The 17,692-nt window shown below is 45.4% G+C and overlaps 1 pseudogene across 1 annotated transcript; it reads right to left on the bottom strand.

Annotated features, from left to right (window-relative positions):
* Positions 1-7,812: 7,812 nt before the first annotated feature.
* Positions 7,813-8,657, bottom strand: LOC308173879 (cyclin-dependent kinase 6-like; annotated as a pseudogene). Its single transcript has one exon. The product of its transcript is annotated as a cyclin-dependent kinase 6-like (transcript).
* Between the last annotated feature and the right edge of the window lie 9,035 nt (positions 8,658-17,692).

The raw sequence follows: 17,692 nt of genomic DNA, 5'->3' as shown, positions 1-17,692 counted from the left end.
CTGAGCTGAGGAAATCCTCAGGATTGAGTTCAGGTGTTCATCAGTAAGACGACTCTATGTGATGTTTTGTTTAGTTTCATCAACGAAAACAGTAGTTCACACAGGTATGTGCTGCCAAACATAGACAGCGTGCGAGCAACTTGGGTGCGCAGCTCAGGCATTGTGTCGGGGGTGAAACGAGCAAACTCAGCAGCGCCACGGACTCATATTTTGCCTTCAGTGTGTCATTACAGCTCCATTTGGAGATTTGCTGGTGCACTTTCCACGTCAACTGCAAATGGATTGCTGAGCAGTTGAAGCCTGCTTTTTTGGGCTTCAAAGTCGGAAAATCTCCGCCTGAATTCGGCGGTTTGTCAGCAAACTGTGTACTCGGGAACACTCAGGAATTGACGGCGATGTTTCGGCCTCCACTGTGACTGTGCTGCTGCTGCTCATGACTAGTACTGAAGTGAAGAGAAGACGCGGGATCGCCGTCGCTCGCGGGCACTCGGTACGCGCCAATGCACTCGCAGTGCATCTTGGGACTTGTAGTATTATGGTGCTGCGGGCACATAATACTGCGGGCCGGTTTTAATAGTAATTAAATATCATCCCGCGGGCGAGAGAGAAGTCATTCACGGGCCTGATCTGGCCCGCGGGCCTTGACTTTGACACATGTGAGCTAGAGCGTCCGCATCCATCTTGTAAATTTGGCAACAAAACCAGACTCACATGGCTACTTAAGTAGGTGGGGTTGGGGAGTCGGAACTCCCCTGGTGACAGTGCCCTTCCCCGACGAGCGGCACCAGCCGATCACCCGGGTGCCTCGGGATGGAGCCGGCGAAAGTCAGAAATGAGACTAGGGTCCAATGTCCCGCCGAGGCACCCAGGTACGCTCCTCTGGCCCATAACCCTCCCAGTCCCCCTCTGTTTGACGGGATCGCTACAGGATACCTGGTGCTCATGTTGTTGACGTCCGTGTAATGTTTGGGAAACCCGAAAATCCTCCATCTCGGTGCACCAGAGGTAGTGTTCCTTGCCGTTCATGTCGACCGGCAGCAGCCCCATCTTCCCCTGTCTGACTTGGTGGTTATCGTACTGCCAAGGGATCTCAGGGCAGTTGGGATTTCAGAACGCAGACCACCCGTGAACATATCACTCCAGAGGCATCTCTGAAGCTGGTCTTTGCTCTCTAATGCCTTGGCTATCGCCTGCGCTGCATCCACCCCAACGGTGTTCCCTTCCAATCGCAAGGCTCGAAGTCCCTGGTACTGCTCTATCTCCTGCACCATCTCTTCCACAGACTCTGCAGTGTCCAGCTTGAGTCCCGGGCCCTTGTAGCTCAATTCTCCATCTCCTACATGGGTCTTGGAGAGCGCTTCGGCCAGCTGGGCAATGTCGTCGGAAACCATCCCAAATCGGTTATTCAATATTCGTCAGACTCCTTCACCGTGGAGGAATAGAAGAGGGACTTTTGGTTGTCACGCCGTTTTAGTTATCGTGCGCACTTTGTTGAACTTGGCGGTTATCGTGCGCACTTTGTTGAACTTGGCCGTCCGTCCGAGTTCCAGGCAGCCCTGCTCACAGAGCTCGCTACTTCTGGGGCAACCTGCCTGACACACCTAAATAGCCACATACAAACATACAACAGGTGACAGGCATGAGCAATTAGTCCACTGAATCCAGTCACCAACTGGTGCATGGAACATACTGTACAGTATTTAGTAGGTCTGCAACAAATGTATTCATTCATTACGTTTAATCTTTGGCAACCTATTTCTTCCTCCCAACATCTATTGGTTTCGTATAATTCAAAGTAGGCTATAGGGGAGTCATATAGGGCTTTCACACCGGCAAAGAACCGTGCCCGTTCGCGTTCCGGTGTGAAAGCCCTAATAACATACACACAGTTTCAGTGGTTTGATAGTTTTTGTTTGCATCAGCTATCTACCATACTCACAAAACAAATAACTGTTTGGCTATCCAAACAGGTTAGGCTAGGTTACGCTAGCCTAGTAAACAACACATGTAACTCTTTCAAACTTACCCAAGAACAAAGCAGAAGGTTTGTCTACAGACGACTGTGCCATGAATAGTGTAGCTTGTTCGCCGAAAGCGTCGTTTAGTGGAAACCTGTTTTGTGCATTGTGTCATTTCTGAATCCTTCGAAGATGTCAGTATAGTTCCCAAAACGAGCATGTCTTTGTTGTCGGTTGACAACGACACTGTGTTCATTCTGGTACTATAAATCAATTCTGGAGACAGCCTTTGACTGCAAGAGGCAGCCTGTTGTTGGGACTCTTTCCGTCTCTGCTGGCACTTGCAATCAAAATTGATTATTTTATCCATTTCTTTATTGTAATCAGCGTCTACTGTTATAGCATCTACTGACCGTAAAACCCTTTCGATGCTCACAGCCACAGTGCCACAGTCGTCTTGTGCCTCCTCGTCAGAACTGATGTTGAGATCAATGTCTGAAATTCCGTCTTCTTCATCATCTTCGTCATCTTCTGATTCCGAGTTCCCGGAATGGGAGTTATGCACGTAATCCAAAATGTATCATCACCATCACCCCCACCTCCATCACCACCACCACCCCACCACCTTCCCCCAGCCCCAGGTCTGCAATTCATTCATGTCACAAGGTTTGAAATGAAATCTATGTGATTCATAACATCAGTTCCACACCCCTGAGTCCGCCTCGATCACCGTGGTCTCCGTGATGGTGATCTTCAGTATGTGTTCCCCCGGCATGCTCTCGCTGCGCGCCAACACCACGCGCTCCTGCCGGTTGCGGAACGGGGACAGGAGGGCCCACAGCGAGGGCCACCAGCGCCGCCCCCCGTTGTTGTTGGCAGCCATGACACAGGGCGCCTGGTGACCCAGCACAGGGGTCCAGCAGAGGGACACACACACACACACACAAAGAGTGGTGAGGGGGGACTGGTTGGGGGGGAGGGAGGGGGTAGGGGGGGTCAGTCCATCTTCAGCGTATGCCCAGCGACTGATTATTCCGTGTCCTCCTCTGCAACACGACTGAAAAACACAAGGGGATTCATGTTGTTGGCATTCACATTCTTAAAGGCGATGACTTTAAGGGCCTCAAGATAACATTGCCTAAGACCTCTAGTCAGTGAATTATATGATATTAATATTAAAACCTTAAAGTCTGTATAATAAACAATTATCTTAAATTAAAACCTTAAAGTAGTATCTAATATATTAATATTAGACCTGAGGAGGTGTTAGATCTGAGGAGGTGTTAGACCTGAGGAGGTGTTAGATCTGAGGAGATGTTAGACCTGAGGAGGTGTAGTGGTGTACATATCATTATTGGACTACTAAGTGTAATAAGTCTTACACATTGTAAGTTAGCATTGAAATTTCAATTGCAAGACTTGAAATGTTTCGTACCTAGAAACTGCTACATCACTACTACACCACTACTACATCACTACTACATCACTGTTACATCACTACTGAGACTAATATGTCTTATACTGATAACTTAGTACATATGTACAAGCATATATAACTCTATGGTATGTACTATTTTAGTTATGTTATACTACATAATGCCACAGTATAGTATCATTCTACATGTTTGACAAGGCAGTGATTTGTGACAGTGACAGTGAGTGAATGAAAGAGCGGGATCTGCTTCTGTCAGATGAAACAAGACAAATCCCACCCACGGTCTCGCAGACAAACAAACTGCTTCAGTTGTGCCACTGAAAGTGAGGGAAAGAAGTGAAAGAAAGAAGTATTTTATTTTCTATTCATCTAATATCTAACCCCATATCCCTACCCCAGATATAGATAAGATCATGTTTAACTGCTGTAGAGACATACTGATGCACTAAGGTTTGCAGTATTATTGTACTGGACATTACAATAGTAGTTGTCAACTGGACTATAGGAGGACTAGACATATTAGAGTGATGTAATATCATATCTAATATATATTATATACCTATATGTTACATATAGACCTAATGAGTTACGTACCAATCTGTATGTACATTATACTCTTACCTATATGTAATATATATATATATATATATATATACATGTAGAACATATCCACTCATAGAGAAATGAGGGGAAGAACTATCCACCCCTGCATCTCAGCTCTCGATAGTCGCTCGCGACTCACCAACTACTCTGGCAACTATCCGATAGACAAGAAAAAACAACAAAAACACGACACCTCCGTGTACAGCGGTTCTGTCCTCCCTGTACACCCTCTAGGCATCTTCAGCCCCGCCACAAGTACAAAGTTCTATTCTCACTTTAATGACAGCCCAAGCATAGTGAGCAAATGAAACAAAACAAGCATATATCATACATGTCATCGTCTATGCATTAAACGAAAGCGTAGCATATCTTTTTAAACAAGGACCAATTTCATAGAAATAATTCAGGCCAAGATCTTACATTGATCTTACATTGTTCGCCGTGTGCATAGAGTCCCGTACAGCTAAGAGTTAAACGTTGTGGAAAAAAAGGACAGGTGTCTAGAACACACACACACACACACAAATAAGAAATAAAAATACGTTTAAAAAAAGGAAGATTTTTCTTCTTTTTACATTTCTCTATCTGTTGTTTTATTTGGGTTTTATTTTTCACAGGGACCAGGGGGGTGTTCCATCAACGTCACTAAAGGAAAATCTAGGCTTATTTCGTTAAGTCTCGCGAGACTCTTAAAAAGATCCAGGCATATAGATCTCGCGAGACTTGTCAAAATAAGCCTAGATTTTCCTTTAGCGACGTTGATGGAATACCCCCCTGGGGTTACTCATTCAGATAATGACACTCGTTTACAAAACATAGCAACGTGTTATGACTAAACTCACGATTGTGAGCCTGAATGTCAGGGGGCTCAATTCGCCAAATAAACGTACAACATTTTTGGATTTCCTCAGAAGAAAAGCAGTTGATATAGCTCTAGTACAGGAGTCACACCTTCTATCTAAAGACACCCATCGTCTGGCTAACAGACATTATCATGTGATTGCTTCATCGGCTGCCAACACTAGATCTAAGGGCGTGGCGATCGTCTGGCGCCGTACTTTGAAATATGACATCCTGGGAGATTGGGCCGATCCGGAGGGTAGAATAGCCTTGACTAAAATTCAACTAGAGGGGGAAAAAATTGTGCTGACCTCTGCCTATGCACCTAACAATTATGATAAACATGTTTATGATTTGCTGACCAATAAAATGTTGGAATTTCCAGATTTCAAATTTATTGTGGGAGCGGACTTTAATGCGGTATGGGATTATACAATTGACAGAACCACGGCGTCCGAAGCCAGCGACCAGAAACAAGCCTCACATGCTCTCCGTGCGTGGGCCAATGCTTTGTGCGTTGTTGACTCATGGCGCTTGATTAATCCCTCGGTTAAGGATTTTTCATGTTATTCAGCGAGACACAAATCATTTTCAAGAATTGATTTTATTTTTGCCTCCAAAAACCTTTTTTCTGAAATAGCTGACGTGGTCCATGTACCATTTGCTCCTTCTGATCACAAAGCAGTGGTCTGCTCAGCCTCACTTAGAGTTGGGACTAATAGGGCCCTTAGATGGCGTTTCAATAATACCCTTTTACGTAGTGAATCGTTTGTTTTGCAATTTAAACCACAACTGGAAGAATTTGTAAACATAAATAAGGGTTCGGTTGATGACCCGAGAGTGCTTTGGAATGCCGTCAAAGGTTTCATAAGGTCCAACACAATCCTGTTTTCCTCAACTCGCAATAAGGCCAGAGCAGAGAAATTAAATCAACTTGAATCTGAATATGCTCGCCTGGATAATTCACTTCAGCTTAAGTACAGCGACAACACCGCATTACAGCGCAATTTGGTTAAAAAAGAAATAAACTCTACTCAAACAACGATCAGAATTCCTTATTCACCGGGTCAGACAAAATTACTATTTTAACAGTGCAAGACCCAGCCATTTATTGGCCTTGAAGCTTAGGGTTAATGAGCGGTTTGCGGATATTTCTGCTGTTAAGACAAGTAATGGTGTTATTTGCACGGATCCATTGCATGTTAATTCATCCTTTAGGTCGTTTTATGCTGACCTCTACAGCTCTGAGATTGTTCATGATAAAATTGCTTGTGACTCATTTCTGAATGACCTGCAATTGCCTAGTCTCGCAGCAGATGAATCTGCATTTCTCGACCGGCCTATCTCCCTGGAAGAACTCAGAGGGGCAGCTCAAGATATGCAGAGGGGCAAGTCTCCTGGCATTGACGGCATACCACCTGAGTTTTACCTTCTCTTCTGGGACATTTTAGGCCCGCTTTTGCATGAAATGATTTTGTTCTCTATTGAGAAGGGCTCCTTTGCTAGAGATGTTAATATAGCGTTGATCTCCCTGCTGCTGGAAAAAAACAAAGACCCCTTGGACTGTGGGAGCTATAGGCCGCTATCCCTTTTAAACTCCGAAATTAAAATGTATGCCAAGGTTCTTGCACGCCGGTTACAGACTTACATGCTCAAATTGGTTCACTGCGACCAGACAGGCTTCATCAGGACCAGATTGGCTTCAGACAATACGAGGAGACTCTTACACATCATAGATGGTGCTACCTCATTTAATTCTCCTACTGCGGTGCTGTCGCTGGACGCTATGAAAGCATTCGACCGTTTAGAGTGGTCCTATTTATGGACGGTCCTTGAAAAATTGGGTTTCGGTACGATGTTTTTAAATATGATCAAGACGATTTATTCTAATCCTTCTGCAATGGTAATGACTGGGAGGAACTTTTCGTCACCGTTTGCGATTGTTAAAGACTCCAGACAGGGATGTCCGCTCAGCCCATTACTATTTGCGCTTTCCCTGGAGCCCCTGGCTCAGAGGGTCCGCCAGTCGACAACAGTCACATCAATTTCTATTGGTGGCACTCAGCATCACATATCCCTATATGCAGACGATGTACTTCTGTATGGAGATGATGCTCCTCAATCCATTCCCCATATTCTGTCCATCTTTGATGCTTTTATCGCCATTTCTGGATACAGAATAAATTGGACCAAGTCTGCTCTCTTGCCGCTAAATGAGGCCATGAGGAGTGCAGTTGTGCCCTCCCAGATTCCGATAGTTACCACATTTAAATATTTAGGCATTGACATCTATCCCTCACTGCTGACTACAGCTAATACCAATTTCAAGAATTTCCTTTCCAATATAACACAGGATTTGGACAGATGGGTGGCACTGCCGAATTCCCTGAGGGCTAGGGTTTCCATATTTATTTATTTATTTTTTTTTTTTTGGTTCCATCCGTATGCACAAACATCGGAAGCACTTTAATGTTATTAACAGTGTGGGCTGGTATTAAATAAGTGGTGGAAACCAAGATCAATAAACAATGAGCAATGCCTTTTGTTATACAGCTCTGATGTGTAGGACACAATGTGTGTACCTATTAGATCAGATAAAATATTTCCTTTTTCTTCCCACGTTTCAGTTTACATGTTTTCCCATGCATTGTTAGACTGTACTGCTGGGTGATGCTACAGTCATGTTGTGGCAAGCACCAAGTTAATTAGCTATCGTTTGACAAAACACAGTGCAAAGAAATACATTTCAGAATGTTTCTCATTGTGAGACCTTTGTTTTGGGTGATTATACTTTTCTTTGTTCTTCTTTACTCAGCGACATTTGTTTTTAGCAGCACTGCTGGGCAGTGTAACCTCTTTAGGGCCGGAACTGTAGGTACAATAGAACACATAGGAACCCCTATGCCATAATTCCTAAACAATCATTTTAAAACGGAAAATGGTTTCTTGCTGCACTAGAAGAATCATACATGTCAGTTATCCTGGAAACTCGCCAGGGCGAGTTCTGCCAGGAAAGGGTGGGCCAGGGCTCTGCAGGCTGAGATCCGATTGGTTGGGCTGAACGAAAGACATTTAAAGAGAAGGTTGTTCTCCTCCTGGCCCAGGTTGGAAAGGTCGGAAAGAAGGTTGGAAAGAAGCTGTGTGCAGGGACCTCCTGAAGCCAAGCTAGGGGAGTAGGAGATGGGGCTCTCCTTTGGCCATTCCTCCTCTCTGGGCAAGCCAATCACCTCAAAGATCTTCTGGAGCTGTTCAGCCTCTGTGGATCCACGGAACAGTGGTAGAGGGTGTAAGGGCGATATCATAGGTGTAGATGCGTGCCAGTCCAAAGTCAGCGATCTTGACCTCTCCGCGGCTGCTGACCAGGACATTGTCCGGCTTCAGGTCGCGATGCACCAGCATGTTGGTGTGCAGGAGGTGCAGCTGCTCAGGAAGTCCAGCCCCCGCAGCAGCTGCACCATCACATCCTTAATTTTGTCCAGGCTCAGTCCAGTTGAGGGTACTCTGGAGAGGAATGTAGCCAGGTCCTGATCAATGTACTCAAACACCAGTGTCAGGTCCAGATTCCTGCGCCCCAGTACAGCAGACACATCGAACAACTTTACTATGTTGGGATGATTGAAGAATTCAAGTTTACGCAACAACGCTACCTCCCGGATCATGAAAGCAGGAATTCCACTCGCTGGGTCTCCAGGTATGTTCAACTTCTTCACCGCTACGAGTCGCTGTAGATCGTGAACTTCTCTAGCTTTACTGTACGCGCCTTGACCGATTTCTGCAAGTATCTCGTAGTTATCATTATCATAGACAAACTTGACATCCATGGCTGGCCGGATTTGTAGACTGTTGCAGCTAGAATGGATGAGATGTCAATGCACTCTTCCGTTTCCGGGTCACGACGAGTGTTTGTTTTTGCTGCTGCAGCTCTACAGCGCTAGAATCTTAAAAACTGCTATCTATACCAAACTCTATTGAGAAAGCATTTTTTGTAAATAAATAGCTTTCCTATCCTATATAACATCGGGACCTCGTTCCGCCGAATCCGACGCCGGGAGGCTGAGTCGGGATTACCACAGACAGAGAAAGAGACGCACGCAGATCGCACAGTCCGGGTTACCGAGAACACTGCATGGATACTTGGAGCTGGACATTTTTTTGTTCGGGTTGTGGATTGTAAACTAATGTTTCATTGGTGTTTTGTTCTGTCTGCAAACTGAAAGGATATTAACGACTGATATACGGATTATAGCGTCTTTGTTGTTTGACATCGCAGAGAAAATGTCGGGCAGAACAATGACACGGCAAGTACTGTTGTTCATCTCGGTCCTCTCTCTCAGTTCAGTGCACGGGCAGGTCAGTTACTCCATTCCCGAGCTAGGGTTTCAATAGTTAAAATGAATGTGCTCCCCCGAATTAATTTTGTAAATTCTATGCTGCCTCTTCCTCCCTCCGCTCTTTATTGGAACAAATTGCAATCTGCAGTTACTAAATTCATCTGGAGAGGTAAACGACCCAGAATTAAATTGACCACATTACAGCGTGAGAGACAGGATGGAGGCCTTTCTCTACCTAATTTTAAACTTTACTATTGGGCTTTCACACTGCGTCCTCTGGTAACTTGGTTTAATCCCATGGCTGAGGTTTCTTGGTGTGTTTTGGAAGAGGGATTGACATTCCCTCTCACCCTGAAGGAGGTGCTGTTTTCCAACACTCCACCTGCTCAGTGTAGGCGACGGTTTGGCCTAATTATTTCTCAATTAATCAGTGTCTGGCGAGCAATGACAAAAACATGTAAACTGCCCTCTGGATGGAACCCCTGCTCACCAATATTTAATAATGATGCACTCTTGATTGGGGGGCGTCCGATTAGATGCCAACAATGGGCTGACGGGGGTATTCATTCATTGGGCGATGTTATTGGGGATAAAGGTCTTCACTCTTTTGAAGAGTTACGAATTCAGTTTAATTTACCACGCTCCTCCTTTTTCTTTTATTTACAACTAAGGGCTGCCATGAAAACCTATGGGGTCCCATGGAAGGAGCCACTTCACAGGCACCCGGTGCTTGTTGTTCTGGACAGGGTGGGTAGTACGAGGGGTAGGGCTGCAACTAACGATTATTTTGGTAGTCGACTAATCTGTCGATTATTTTTTCGATTAGTCGTGTGGCTTTTCGCTGCGCGTAAATGGCGACGCAGAAGCATAAATCCGGCTTAACTAGCTATCTAACCTAACGTTACGCCAAGCTACAGCTGCTCACAGAGCTAGTTGACTGGCTAGCTAGCATTGCTGGCTAGACTACAGACAGCTCACGTTAGTAGGCTACGCTTGGCGCTGTTTATCTTACAGACAGCTCGCTGGTGGACTCAACATAATTGAAATAGCATTCACTTATCAAGCATCATTCATGATCATCCACCATGACTACCTGGTATTTTAATAGCGACCACCCCTCACTTCATTTCATCTCGCGTTCTCCTGGCTTCAACATGGAAAACCCCTGCTACGTAACGTTACATACAAGCGCCTCTGTCTGTCACATGCGTGCCACAGGGCAAATAAATTAATAGCACAAACGCTCATAGCATGTACAGCCCTGTCCATGAGACGTTGTTTTCCAACATGTAACAGTAAAGCTAACAAAAACATTACGACCCTAACAATATAACGTTAGCCAGTTGGCTAACAACGTTAGCTAAAACTTACCCAGCAGATTCTTGCATGGCTCCCGTTTAAAAAAAAAAAAAAAAAAAAAAACGTTTTTTTTAACATATTTTTTTAATGCGCTTAGTCGACAACAACATTTCACGTCGACGAATTTTCGTAGTCGATTAGTCGTGACTAGTCGACTAATTATTGCAGCCCTAACGAGGGGCTTAGTTTCCACATTATATGGGTACTTCTTGCAGAAAACATACCTCCCATTGGCAGTTGGATCGGTATGGAAGGTGGACATTCCGGACCTAGACCTAGAATTTGACTGGGATAAAGTGTGGTCAGATGTCCTACAAACATCAAGGAATCCTGATCACCAACAAATTCATTATAATTTTATTCATAGGACTTATATGACTCCTCGGAAGATGTGTATTATGAAAATCATAAATGACCCCAATTGCACTCTGTGTCCTCTGGGGGTTGTGGGCACATTTATTCATATGATTTGGGAGTGTCCAGAGGTTACAGAGTTTTGGGTAATGGTCGCTTCTAAACTTTCTGCTCTGCTCTCTGTGACTATACCCCCTTCTCCTTCTGTATTGATTATCAATGATCTTTCCCTGTTACTCCTCCCTCAAACTAAAAAACGCATTCTGTTTGCTGGTCTGACGGCAGCAAAAAAAATGGTTGCCACACGTTGGAAGCCTCCACATTCACTTTCATTAAAACAATGGGTTTTAAGTTTTTTGGAAGTTGTTTATTTGTAACTCTCTACAGCCCGTATGCATGGTGCTAAAGAGGCAAATATTAATTTGTGGATATCCACAGCTGTCGATCTTAAAAATCTTTTGAGTTGAGTGTAGTTTATTACAACTGTAACTGACTTGTCCTCTGGTCCCTGGGGTGGGTGGGTGGGGGTTATTTGTTTTACTTTCTTTTACGTTTTGGGTCCCGACTTGTAATGTATGTCCCGACTCCCTAATACCTAGAAGCTATATTGTAATTTGTGTGTTGTGGCGTGGTTGTATGGGCTGTTGGGGGCGTTGATTGCAGGATGTGGCCTTGTTGTCTTGTTTTGTCATTATGTTTGTTTGTTTTAAAAGAAAATAAAGAAATATTTGATCACAAAAAAAGAACATCCACTCACTTCTGATTGATCTGTAAGATCGAGAAGTGTCTTGTGATATAACAATCAGACCTGTAATGAGCAAATCTGTGCTATAGCAAAATCGGATTATTTTATGGATAATGTCAACTTCCCTCTGCTAAAGTAATGAAATGATACATGACATGAGAAAAATGGCTTGAATCATCAATAAACTGTATTTCGAGATCAAATGAAGGTTCACAACAAAATATACACAACACAAATAACAATCCCTAACCAATCCCGTTTGTCCGCCATGCGAACTATAGCTTAATCAGAGAGAATGAGTCCCAACAACCCTAGCCTATTAGGTGGTTCCACTTGGTTCCATGCTGAATCAAAGTCATTTACTAGTCCAACGCAGGACGGAAAAACGTACGGCGCAAGGAGACTGATCAGTCTTAATTAAACCCCCCCAAAAATGCAATTGCATAAAAATCCAAAAGAAAACAAAATAGATCGGTCTCACCTGCTCCTTGGAGAGATGTGGAACAGCGATGAGCGTCGAGCAGAATTGGCTTGGTCAACCCTTGCGATGACCCTTGCACAGACAACGGTGATAAAAAGAGTCTCTGTGATCTCCGTGGATAAACCAACTTGATTTCCCCGGATCAATCCCTCAAACCTTTGTCCGTCAGTGTGGTAACCTTAGCCGCTGCAATATTTAAACTGGCGCGACTCGTACATGACTCTCTCCCAAACATTTCTCTCAATTCTCCCTCAAAAACCTCCTTTTGCTTCCTTCTTCTTCTTCTTCTCGAATTTCCGGCAGTGTAGACGCTTTCGCGCATTTCTGCCCTCTACAGTTAAGAGTGATACTCCGCTCTGCACTCTATATCCTCTTATAGAGGTCTGTCTTGTGGAGGAAGGACAGGACACTTCTCTTCACAGCATGCTGCTCCTTTCCCCGGCTGAACAGGGACTTGTACTCCACAGTGGGTATCCCAATATTGGCTAGTTCCTCACATAGCTGAGCTCTTTCTGTCCTGTATTTCTCACACTCAAATAGGACGTGGACAACAGTCTCTGCTCTTCCACATTCACACAGGCCATCCGGGTGTTTTCCCACTACTCTCAGGCAACTGGCTAGCCCGCAGTGCCCAAGTCTTAGCCGAGTCAGTTTGACTGAATCTCTTCTGTCACCTTCCGTGCACACGCTCCCCCTTTTGACAGATGCCTGCGCTGAGAAATACAGCCTCCCTCTCTCTTCATTAATCCACTCCTCTTGCCACTGTTTCTCAAGCCCCTCCTTTATGGAACAGTAGAACTCAGGTTTGCCCAGCAGGATTCCCACATCTATGTGCTGCCTCTTGAGTGACATTCTGGCCAACTTGTCAGCTATTTCGTTCCCCTCTACCCCTGCATGCCCTGGGACCCAAAGGAAGCCTATATCGACCCCCACTTTCTGTGACCTATACATGCTTATCATGGCCTCATTCACCAGGTCGGCTCTAGCTCTAGATGACCCACTCCTCAAGGCCATCAAGGCGGCAGCTGAGTCAGAGCAGATTATGACTTTGCTTGGTTTAACTTGTTCAATCCACCAGAGTGCCCAAATGATTGCCATTAGCTCTGTGGCAAAAACAGATGCTCCGTCTGTGACTCGCAAGCCTTGCTGGACTTGGGGCCCCACCAGGTAGATTCCACACCCTGCCCTTTGGCTAACTGGGTCCTTAGACCCGTCTGTGAAGACCTGCATGTGCGTCCCCCATGCCGTATTTAGGTATCCTTCTACCCGCGAGCTTGTGATGCCTCCCTCCTGCTTCCAGTCTAACAGAGTTAGATCTACAGTGGGCTCTGGGAGTAGCCACACTGGCACCGCTGACCAGAATGCATGTACTAGGCCTACTTTATTTTTGTCTACTCCCACTCTTTCAGCCAACTCTCCAGCGCCAGCTAGGAAATTTCCTTTCTTCTTCCCATCAGCAAACTCCCAACTCTTATTCACTAGGCACTTGGCTGAAAGACTCAGACTAGAACCTTTCAGTTTGGCCCAATAATGCAGTCCTAGCTTGCTGCGCCTAATTCTAAGTGGCCACTCTCCCGTTTCCACAAGCAGGGCTGGGATGGGAGTCGTTCTAAACGCCCCACAGCAAGTTCTTAGAGCTCTTGATTGCACTGCGTCTAGTTTGTCCAAAGTGGACTTTGCAGCGGATCCATAGACAAAGCTCCCATAGTCTATTGCTGACCTGACCATTGCCTGATAAATCATTAACATTGTCCCCCTCTCAGCTCCCCATTCACATCCAGCCAGGCTCCGGAGGACGTTAATTACTTTTTCACATTTGCTTCTCACTTTCCCTATGTGGACTCTCCATGTTAGCCTTTCATCCAACCACATTCCAAGGAATTTGAATTCCTTGACTCGCTCTAGGGGAGCCCCATATAGTTTTAGCTGTACCTGTGGTATTTTCCGTTTTAGCCCAAACACCATGAACTTGCTCTTTGGCACCAAAATTTTAAAGCTCCACCTATCTGCCCACTCTTCTATCGCCTTTAGCCCTTCTTGAATTTTTTAAAAAAGGAATTCCACATTCCTGCCTCTCCTCCAGATGGCCCCATCATCCGCAAACAGAGACCTGCCAAATCCTTGCCCTATATTTTTAAAGATGTCATTGATCATAACATTAAATAGTACTGGGCTGATTACTGAACCCTGAGGGGTGCCATTCTCTATATGGACTGTTTCGGAGTAGGCCCCACCCACTCTCACCTGGATTGTTCTAGCCATGAGAAAATCCTTGATCCAGTTGAACATCCTCCCCTTTACCCCTGCATCATGCAGATTAATTAGTACTCCCTCCTTCCACATAGAGTCGTAGGCCTTTTCAATGTCTAGAAACACTCCTATCATGGCTTCCTTGTTAGCTATAGCCTTTCTGATCTCGAAGTCCAAGACTGCTACAGAGTCCATTGTACCTCTTCCTATTCTGAACCCATTTTGGTAGTCAACAAACACTCCTCTAGTTTCTAAAAAGTACACCAGCCTGTTGGTTACCATACACTCCATTATTTTACACACTACTGATGTCAAAGCTGTTTGAACATCTCATAGCTCAGTCTATCTCTTCCTGGGGCAGTGTTGGCCCCGGCCTGAATAGCATCTCTCAGTTCCTTGAGAGAGAAAAGCAAATTAAAAGGGTTACTATTTTCATGGCAGTGGTTAAGCTTCCATTGTTCGTTCCTCAGCACTTCAGCTCTTTTCCTCACCCCTTCTTCCCCCAAGGCGGTTGAGTTATGCACAGCCTGGAATACTCTGACACACATGCTCGCCTTCTCTCCGTTGCTTACAGCCTCCCTTACCCCGTCATTCAAAACTGGCATTGTGTACCTCCTAAATTTTCCTGACATTCTATGGACTCTTGACCATACTTCCCTAAGGGGGGTGTCAGGGCCTATTGTGCCACAATATTTCCTCCAACAATTCCTCTTGGCTTCCTTAATAGTTTTCCTTGCAACTGCTCTTAGTCTCTTGTAATCAATTGCATTAATCTGTGACTGAAACTTCCTTAGTTTACGGTATGCTCTATTTCTATCTTTTAAGGCTACATCAGATTCCTTATTCCACCACGGGACAGCTACCCTGTCTTTCGGGCTCTGCCTTATGGGGATTGAGTTTTGTGCTGCAGTGAGTATCATTGAGCTTAATGACTCATTAAAGGCGTCAATTGTTCCATCACTTTCAACTTCCCCCACTAGGGCTGCTGTCTCTTCTTCAAACTTTTCCCACTCTGCGCGGGTGAAATTAAATACTTTGGGCCTGCCCTCCACTTCCTTTGTCAAAGCCCTGCCAAACCCACTCAGTATAGGAAAATGGTCACTGCCCATTGTGTTTTCCTCTATGGTTTCCCACTCCCCAACTCTGGCCAGCGCTGGGGATGCAAGTGTTAGGTCTATGCATGACAGTTTTCCTGTCTCTATCTGAATCCTAGTGGGCCTGCCATCGTTCATAACTATCAACCCGTGCCTTTCTAGAAACTCCTCCAACGTGATTCCATTCCTATCCCTCTTTTCACTTCCCCACAACGGGTTGTGGGCGTTGAAGTCCCCCACCCAAATGACTGGGGAGCTGACTTGCTCCATAATGGCGTCTAGCTCTTCAAGTGTTAACACCTTGCATGGATTATAAAAATTGACTACAGTGACTTTCCCCTGTGAACTCCATATCTCTGTTAAAACACATTCAAGGCTCGACTGTATGTCAACTGCCTTGTACTGAATCCCTGTTTTGATGAACACTGCACACCCACCACCTGTTCCTTCTCCCCTATCCTTCCTTATACCTTCATAACCTGGTATAACAAAGTCTAGACACGGCTTCAGCCAAGTCTCTTGTATAGATATTAAATCAGGCTTATCTTCTCCAATGTCCACACATTTCTTAAGTTCCTGTCCATTTGCAATAAGGCTCCTTGCATTCCATTGTAGAATACAAAACATAATGATTAGCTTAAGTATCATCTCCATCAAAAACCAACGCATGATCAACCTCAATTTCCTCTACCTCCCTCTGCCGTGCCTTAGAAATAGGAGGAGCCTTTCCCTGACTGCCTGTCAAAGGGCTATTCATGATGTTCATGTACTTATGCAGTGCTGCGGGATCACATGGCCCCGTTCCCAAGAACCTCCCCGCTGCCTCAACCACCGCCCTCAAGATGTCTGACTTGCTTAACTCCTTATCCTTTGTACACACCACCACATCGACTATGAATGCTATTAAGCTTTCTTTTTTAACCACAATTGAATCTGCTGGTACCGAGGGGGGAGGGGCCCACGGGGTTGCTGATGGGGACATCTGAGATGAGCCAACATACACAGCCCCCCTGTCGCTTTTCCCGTCTACTTTCTTTACAGCCTCCGCATACGAAATATTATGCTGCTCTTTAACGTCCTGAACACGTTTCGCCCTCTCAAAGTGAGGGCATCCCCGAAAGGATGCCATATGGGCGCCCCCGCAATTACAACATTTCGGCTCATTATCGGTCATTTCGCAGTTTAGTAGATCATGACCCCCCCCCACATTTTGAACATCTTTGATTGCCGCGACATGACGCAGCTACGTGGCCAAATCTCTGACATTTGAAGCATCTAAGCGGGGGCCTCTCATACTTTCTCACTTGGAACGACAAGCACCCAAAGAAAACCCTGGGCGGCAGGCTATCACCTTCAAACGTTATCATAACCGGAGCGTTCGGGTTGCCACCCATCCGTGCTTTAAATCTCCTCACTTCTTTAACTTTCCCCCCCTTGATTTGCTCCCTCATTTCTTTCTCAGATATGTCTGCACAGACACCATCACTCCTTTGATTCCGTCATTTTTGTTTGAGATAGCAGCTTCTACTTTTAGCCCAGCTATTGTTTTTACACCAAGCACTTTCTTTTGTGTTTCTGCACTTGTGCACATCACCATGAGCATGCCATTAGCTAGTATTCTTGCATCTATTTCACCAACACTCTTCAGTGATTCTGCGATGTTAAGAGGATTAACTGCTCTAAACCCCCCCGTTCCATTTGGGTCCTTCAGTTTAAACACTACCGGTACTTTAAACTCAGCGCTGTCAGCTGTCTTCCTCATTTTCCCTCCAGGCACGTCCTCTACTGAGGAGCTTCGCTTACTTCCAACTTTCAACCCCCCCTCCCCTCCCCTGGCCGTAGCCATAAATAGTGTTCACAATTGTCCTCCTCTTACAATGCGGCTTGTTCCTATCCTGAACAAATATAGGAGCTCCGATTTAGTATACGGACAATATACAGTTCACGAAAGGATTCCACTTAGCGATCGCTCTCTGACAGCTGACAAAACCAGCGTTCGCTCTCTGACAGCTGTCAAAACCAGCGTCCACGATTCAAAAATCCCGCCTGCAATCTCCCGACTCCACCGGCCACTTCCGAGTGCGTACGTACGTCCGGAACCTGTGTTCCTGGTTGTTTGAAATCTCTCTGGTCTGAAACCAAACCGCGCGCCCGTCCTCCTTTTGCTTCCTACTCGACCCCTCCCTTATAGCAGACAGGTGCCTCCAAAAGGGCGTCTTCCCCAGATTAACTCATACATTGC

Source organism: Nansenia antarctica (genome assembly GCF_963989245.1).
Source record: "Nansenia antarctica genome assembly, chromosome: 19".
NCBI classification, from domain to species: Eukaryota; Metazoa; Chordata; class Actinopteri; order Argentiniformes; family Microstomatidae; genus Nansenia; species Nansenia antarctica.
The sequence above is the reverse complement of the archived record's forward strand: the minus strand, read 5'-3'. Positions and strand labels throughout refer to the sequence as shown.